This window comes from Cheilinus undulatus, linkage group 15 (genome assembly GCF_018320785.1).
Source record: "Cheilinus undulatus linkage group 15, ASM1832078v1, whole genome shotgun sequence".
Lineage (NCBI taxonomy): Eukaryota > Metazoa > Chordata > Actinopteri > Labriformes > Labridae > Cheilinus > Cheilinus undulatus.
Window position 1 is genome coordinate 17,519,133 of NC_054879.1, and position 8,911 is coordinate 17,528,043.

Genomic DNA, 8,911 nt, shown 5'->3' on the forward strand with positions numbered 1-8,911 from the left:
GTCAGAAAATGCAAAAATAGAAAGAGAAAATCATCTGTAATCTCCTTAGTGTTTGTATATAACTGTTGCTGTGCCTAAATACTAATATGACAGGGTGACAATGCACGTTCATTAAAAAAAGATAATAGTTTTTTAATCTCTTGGTGTTGCACCATTATGCACCAAAACGACCCTGAACTCGCTCACTCATGCACAGGCAGCCAGGATTTCACCCCTTATCATCCCAAATAGAATGCAAACCATGTTTATACATAATTAGTTTGACAAAGTTAAGACACAGCTAATAAATATTTTCATGCAAGTCTACAGTATTAAAATGAATGAAATTGTGGAATTGATAAATTATACCGCTTCCCCAACCACACACACAAGAATTGGTCTAAATTTCTATTAAGCTGTGCAAACATATACAGACTGATGACACTCAGAGTAAAAATATCTTAGAATGAGACCTAAAAAATAAAGTTACCTAAATAAAGTTACAAAAAGCTATTTTTTCCCCATTAAAAAAAAAAAATCAGTGTGTTAAGGACCCAGTAAAATAAAATCCAACATTTTCATCGTAACACGCTAGATATGTTGGAATATGGTTGCTGTAAATGTGAAAACACTGAGATCTACATGTGACTAATTTTGGATTGAGACCGTTAGTAAGTTTTTCACCCCTTTCCTGGCTTAGTTTAATTTGGGAGGGACAAATATGTGGGCTCATGCTGTCACAAGCCCACAGTAGGGAATGACCCTGCCCCTCTAACACTACAATATAAAATCACAGAGCAGTTCACCTTTGTACAGTCTGTTGTTAGCTGATGTCACTGCCTTTATTGAAAGTTATCAGTTAAATGCTTTTTTTGTTGTTGTTGTTGTTGTTCATTGAGAGGTAAATTTTTGCTCTGGTCATGAGGTCAACATTCAGATTGTCACATTTTTACATCTGAGAGGATCATATTTCTCCTGAGTGGGCGTGGCTTCAGCTCATTCTACAGACACGCCCACACCATCCTGGAGCAGATTTTACTGCCTCGTTTTTCATGATTTTGAAGCTTAATTTTTTGATGTTTTATTTGACTGAAATTTGATTTAGGGGTTCATAACACAGTGACCTATCATACAACAAACCTAAACACAGATTCATTTTCACTTTACAGGGTCTTTAAATGAAGCACTTTTGTCTGGCTGTCAGAATCTGCTACATGGGCATTTACTCTGATTGGTTTAGATTATATAGGGATCATTTATAAGAAGAATAACCAAAACATCTGCCAGAAAACACCTGAGCAAAAAATATGAACGTACAGAATATACACTCATCAGCCACTTTATTAGGTACACCTTGCTAGTATCAGGTTGGACTCCCTTTTGCCTTCAGGACTGCCTTAATTTTTCATGGCATAGTTTGAACAAGGTGTTGGAAAACATTCCTCAAAGATTTTGGTCCCTGAGGACAATGACATGATGGTATCATGCAGACGCTGCAGATTTGTCAGCTGCACATCCATGATGCAAATCTCGGTTCCACCACGTCCCAAAGGGGCTTTACTGGACTGAGATCTGGTGATTTTGGAGGCCACTGGAGTACTGTGAACTCAGCAATGTTAAGGACTTCTTCGTTGTAATTATGTTCCAAATATGATTTCATTTCAATTTTCAGTTTTTATTTGATGACTTGGTTCTTGGTTCTTGACTTGGACAAACATATTTGGGACTATGATGTAGTGCCAAGACCTATTACACATTTATCCAATCTATGGAGATTTTTTTTTCAAATGTAAAATTTTAATCTATAAAGGAATCTATTTCTCTCCACACATCCACAATTCCCTTGTCCTGTATCAAAGTATTGATTCTTTTATTAATGTGTTTTGCGTTACATTTTCCATTTAAGGAGTCCAGCTTTAGGTTTACTTGAATATTAACGGAGTAATGAACAAATATACAAATTTACATCAAACTTAACATGTAAAGTCATTTTGACTCCCCATGTTAATCCAACCCTACAAAGCCCCACAAACAGGCAATAAGGGGAAACTTCCTCTTGTATACGGTTTTCCACAGCACCACGGCACAAAAATGGACCCTAAAAGAACCCTGTGATCTAGTGGGTCTCTACTAGGTTTTAATGTGTACTTATGCTGTTCAACAGGTGTTTTTTGTAACTCACCCATCCTCAGGAAGGGCAAGCCTGAACTCAAAGAGAGGGAAGAAAAATACATAAAAATAAAGTAAAGCCAAGGACATATAATCCCTTAGCTTATGATAAGTATGGGCGAAAGTCTCCTAAAGGCTCAAAGTTTCTCAAGACAGTCTGGCTGCAGCCCATTCATTTCTGACAGGCACTCGAACAGACTGTTCATCCAAGATGCCGTAAATCTCAGAAAGGAAATGCCTTAATTTACTTTTTTAAATTTTATTCAGCTTTTTTCATAAAGTCTGGCAGTTACATAATTATTAGAATTTCATAAATAAAACATAGAAAAAGCTCAGAGGTCTAATCTGGGATTAAATTATTCATAGATCTGTTTTTAAAAGTAGTTACATAAATGATGGCTGGCTTTGGCTATGTTAGCTACACTAAGACTGATAAGGCCTCATAAAAAGTATGCTGATTGCTCATGGATTCACTGGTCAGCTGATGGATCATTGCTGCTTGTAATTCAGATTGTCTCAAGTGTGGTAGGTAGCAGACTTCTTTTCCCCAGAGGTGAGGTTTTATTTACAGTCATTTTACAATTTTAACAAAAACAAAAAAAAATTGAACGAAGGATAAAGCAAATTAACTAACTGCCTAATTAAAGTAAGACGTGTCGAGACCAAATCAGAATTCAGCCAGATTCTGGCTCCACTGCAAAGTTGCTGTTCATAGTCTAAACTCTACCCCGATTTTGTGAATCGAGAATGACAAATGGTCTTGTAATGAAATAATTAACAACACATCCAAGACACCCCATGACCACGGCTCTACAAGACTAGTATGTCAGAATTTTTCTAACGTTGTCATCTAGTTTGACTCCCTGACGTCAACAATGTGAATCCTGACGCCTACAAACAGGAGAGCATTTGCTCTTATCTTTGCATCATCTGAAATAAAAAGCTATTTCAATCAAAAACATCTTAACAGGCAAAGTTACATGTTAACATGGAGCCCTTCTTTGATAACACCTTCACAATTCTTGCATCCATTGAACTTGATTTTTGGAGTTTCTGCTTGAATTTCTTCGCAAGATGTCAGAATCGCCTCCCAGAGCTGCTGTTTTGATGTGAACTGCCTCTCACCCTCATAGATCTTTTGCTTGAGGATGCTCCAAAGGTTCTCCATAGGGTTGAGGTTAGGGGAGGATGGGGCCACACCATGAGTTTCTCTCCTGTTATGCCCATAGCAGCCAATGACACAGAGGGATTCTTTGCAGCATGAGATGGTGCATTGTCATGCATTAAGATAATTTTGCTACAGAAGGCATGGTTCTTCTTTTTGTACCATGGAAGAAAGTGGTCAGTCAGAAACTGTATACTTTGCCGAGGACATTTTCTCACCTCTAGGGACCCTAAAGGGGCCTACCAGCTCTGATGAATGTGATGAATGTCAAATATATTCATGCAATAGATATATTAAACAGTACATCTGGTGTGTCAGGTTAACAAATAGTGAAGCTCTTTGCAAATATTAGATATGTTTAAAAAAAAAATCAAAGTGTAAAAAGTCCCTATTTGGCCCTCTGCAGCAGCTGTACCCCCTCAACCAGTTTGCTTCTGAGTGAGGAGCCATCACCGATAACAAGGAGAGTGTGCAGGTAGGATTCAGTCAATGTGAATGTTAAAAGAGCACAGTTTAGACCACTTCAGAATGAAAAGTGCTTTAAAAAATCCCAAAAGAATTCAAGGATATGTAAATGAAAACAACCTCATTTCTAGATGATTGGACAAAAAGTTTTTAAGAGGGGAGGCTTGTAAAACTACAGTCATATACAACTGTAAAAGCTGTCATTTAAGAAATATTTCAGAAAACCATGTCAAGTCATAATAAGGAGTCAAAATTACGAGACAAAAATGTATTTTTTCATTTTTTAAATGATGGAAACTGGCATTCATAGACCTAAAAATAATTCTCTCAATTTTTAAATTAAATTCTTGTCTCAGTAAGAGTGCAAGGCCACAGTTTTGAGCTTAAATAGTTGTTAATGTCAGTTACAAGACTCAGGCTATCAGTTATCCTACAGTTTGTGAACAATTACACATGATGAAATTGGTTTCAGTATCATGAATACTATTAATGAATGCTACATGTAACCTTTTATGCCTTAAAGAAGTAAATTGATAGACATTATTTTGATGCATTTACTTATTCCCAAATTATATATCTTTAGTGAAAGGTTGTGAACTGAAGTGGCCTGGTCTGAGCCACAAAACTCAAGGGATGAAAATTAGTCCCATCCTGGCCCTGGCCACACGTTACCCATGGACTGAAGAAAATTAATCAGCATGCTGAAAATAAGCCTGCCCCTGCTTAATACCTGTACCTAGTCAGTGAGAAGAATACAGTGTTTAATTGGTGCATAGACTTATATAACACAGATTCTCCCACAGAGAGAGCTTATAAAGTAATTTTTATTATTCAAGTTTTGCTCCTCTCCTCACTACCTCAACTTTTCTCTGTTCAGCTCACCATGTTGGTCACTCATCTATCCCGTCCCATTGTATACTGATGCGATAAACTTCGTAGCACAAACTCCATAGAGCCCTTTGAACGCTCCAAAAGATGGAGATATAGTGACTAATCAACGTTTGTTGTCTGACATGGCGTCCAACACTGTCAAAACCCACATGATAATAATCCAGACCACAACACGATTTGGGACAAAAAAATCCAGAAGATTACAGCATACATGTTATTGACAGATTTCTTCAGAAGTCCCTGTAAATTGAAATTCAGACTTTGTGTCATAAAGGGATATTTCAGGATTTTCGAGGTTGGGTTGTATGAGGTACTTTGCTATAGTAGTGGCATTAGCCTTCAGTGATTTATGTGAAAGTTGCTCCTCTGGTTATTACGAGCTCAGAGAGCCCCGCAGCATAGTGGCAATAGATGGGAATGTTTTATCCGTGTAGTTTAACGAATTTTACGTAAAAATGGGCCAAGAAAATATGTTGGCTTGCCTGTACGCTGTGTCGAAAATATACAAAGCATTTCATTTCTCCCCCCCCCCCCCAAAAAAAACCCTCTGTGTCAGGCACTAATTTATGATGCAGCTTTTGCCATTTTGTCTCCTTCTGCTGCACACTGATCCTCTGATCAGCTGTGTGGGTCTATTTGCTTCTACAGGAATAATTACCTGGTGGTGTAGGTGTGGAAAATGCAAACCCATGGGGGGGGGGGGGGGGGGGGGTAGTGCCAATTTATTACCTGGTTTCATTTGGTGTTAAATTGCACTATTTTTATTGCCTGTGGCAGTTAGCGCTGGCCTTTGTGAATTAGTTGCTATTTGTAATGAGATTTATTTGCATATGTGGAGAGTCATTTTGGACAGAATTTTGAATATTTCTGTATTTACATTCATGCAAATGGGACAGGCACTGTTTACTCAACTGAGCCTTTGTGTGCAGTTAGCTAGCATTGATTACCTTTGCACATGCTCCATGGATCAGATACCACCTTTTTATGCTATTTGCATGACTTAAAACCTTGCAAAAAGCTGCACTATTCTTTAGTGGATTTGCTTCTGAGTGCAGTGGATATGCTCCAGATGCCCAAATGCTGCTGGTTACACTATGTCCTCACTGGGTATAGCTCTTCAAGAAGCAAAATGGACTTGCATAGCATATGAGCTAATTAAAGCTAACACTGTTGGGCTCACAGTTATTGCTTTGGGTTTGTTTGTACCTTTGGACCTGTGTTTAATGGGAGTTAAAGCTTCCAAATGTACTAAAGCATTAAAGCTGAAAGCCAAACCTTAACTTAAGATAAATAGTGTCTGCAGGAGAAAAAAAAAACTAAAACAAACTAAAAAGACAGACAAACTTTTCTGTTTGTACAATTGTCATTTAAACATTCCTGAAAGTCCACACTCACTGTCATATACCATCTGAGGGAGATCAGGCATAGAACTTCAAAGCATACAGAGAAAATCACGTTGTATGAGTGAGGTTGAGGTACAGTTTTTAAATTCTACAGTGGGAAAAAAGCAGACTGACCACACAGTGAAGGGTGGCACAACCTTTCAGGTCTGTCCGCTGAATATGGTAGAGACTTGTTTCTTTAAGAAGGACCATTGCACAGCTGAAGACTTAAAGTCTGTGAGTGATTTCGCGCTTGCCTTTGAACTTAATCCTTTCAGCAGAGGTTCTGGCCTTAAGGCTGTCCCAGTTGTATGGAAGATAGGAAAATAATAATAATAAAAAAGGAATATGCATATAGACCAAAGTGTATTGAAAATTCAAAGACTTCCCCCCTCTGATTTTCTGTAACCTGGTTTCAGAGTGATTGCTTTCAGATGTCAGTGTGTGTGTGTGTGTGTGTTTCTTGGGATTTTAATCTTTTTACAGCCATAATGTCATAATACTAAATAATCTAATAATAACGAATTAATTATATATTAATCAGAAAATGCAGAAAGTTTGGTTTCACTCTAGGATTATAGAAATCCCCTTATTAGTGGATTGTGATAACTTTGTTCCGTTCACCTGACTTAATAGGCTCAGAGATATGGTTACCTAAATAAAATTTACAAAAATAAATAAATGGATGAAAGAAATAATGTTTTATTATCATTTCCATTATTTTTCTTAATCAACAGTCAATCCAGGTAATGATTTTAGCTAAAAAATATAGTTTAAGCCATGAATTTGTAACCCCACTGTGACCTGGTCAGATGTTTGTCAGCTCTGTCAGATAATGGTATTGTTCATTTGACAAAGAATTCACTGTTCTCTCTTTATTTTAAATATGCTAATTAGTTAATATACCAGCTAATCTTTATGTAGTAAGTTATCGAATAGAAGACTAGCTTGTGTAACAGCTTTTATACAAAACATTCTGTAAAATGTAGTTATTCTTTCAGTTTTATGGTGTATTTATTGCCCTCATTCTCCATTTAGAGTTTGATTTATTAAGGCAATATTTTGACAAAGCAGTATTTTTTTTCAGCTTTCCCAGATGTATGCCAAATATATTGGGTATGAGTCAATCTGGCGTGTCAGGTTAGCTGTTTCCTGCTGACAGGGCTTTATGTTTTAAACTTTTGGGATCCTTCAATTCTCAACCCCCAGACATTAGAGACAGCAGAATTACACACCCTGACAAAAATTCACTCAACCAGAACACACAATTCAGTCATGCATCTCAACAGGCATCCCAGATAGTTGCAGTCAGCCATATACTAGGTTTCAACCCAGTCTTGGTTCAGTTTAGCAGTTTTAGGCCTAGCATCACTTCATGAAGTTGATGCACTTAGATAGCTCTCCATTGTTGCTAGCTGCCTGCACACCAAATATGTCCTGAGCAAAGTGACTGATGTGTGATGAGTGATAGATTTAGGTGATATGTCGCAATCATATCTGAGTTTTTATTGGCCCAAAGCTGACTTATGTGGGAGTCATTGGTATGGTTGTTTTATGGCGCAGTGGTCCCTATGTGTATTTATTTGATTTTAAATGACATGGCATTACTTTAATTATTTATTTTAAATCCTTTTGTGGTCCTTGGACCCCAGTTTGAGAACTACTGCTCTAAAACTTCCCGTGGACAGGTGTTGAAAATTAGCACTTTGCTATAAACAGTTACAGCAGTGCATCTGGGACCTGTGCATGATTAAATGTCCCGGCATCAATGTAACTGTGTGTCCATGTCAAATAAATGTTAAATAAATAAAATTACTTCCTCTTCAGGAGAGTAAATGGCCTGGAAGAAATTCTCTATGTTGATCGCTGTTAAAGCTTTTCCAGCATTGATGCAAATGTGTAGAGGGCATCTAGGACATCCAGGGATGTTAAGCCATCTTTGAACCTGATAAAAAGGAAAAAGACCCCCCCTTCATTATAGAGGTCACTCAATTCAAATCTTGTTGCAACCATGAAGCTAGCTTTACTCTTCTGCTTAGTTATAATTACTGTATATGCTGAGACATAAGCATACCTTTCCAAAGGTGCATGGATCTGCTGGTGTGAACCAGTGAGCAGAGATTAAAGCAGTCTCTTGTTTGTTTTCCATTATTATATGAACACTGTGACCAGCCATGCTAATCAGGCTGGCTGCCTGTGCAACTGCATCTCAAGAGTTGATCTAATAAGATCAAGATAGAATAATTATGAGGACATCATCCAATCATCTATTTGCTTAAACACAGATCAAGTTCAGGGTCACAGGAGTTTATGTTAGGAGCTGATCTCAAGAAATTTGGGTTCAAGACAGACAATTACTGCCACACCAAGACCTACTCCCAGTTAGAATCAGTAATCATCATGTCATTCTGTTTTTTTTTCCCTGATTGAAAATTAAAACTACAAAAATATTAAAAAGTCAAGAGACAGATCAGGTATCATTTCTTGTTAAAAAACTTGTTTGATAGCAAATTAGGTAGCATCAGATTGCATTGACATTCAGACACATCCTAGCATTACACATCCTTGCATTAACACAAAATATTAAATTTAATTTTGAAATTACTGCCTATATTTTAACTAACAACATAACATTAAAAATAGAAGTAAGAGTGCAAACAGCACATTTATATTACAAATGACTAGAAATAAATCAGTATGACATGAAAACATTAGATTTTTCCACCCTAAGCGTGGCTGATGTCAGAATGTGTTCCAAAAGAGAGGCAACCACAGTACTAGAGAGAAAAGCTCAAGTCACATGGTCTATAAAAAGGTGCTGATTGGTCAAAACAGTGTGCAGTCCATACCAGCTTGATAT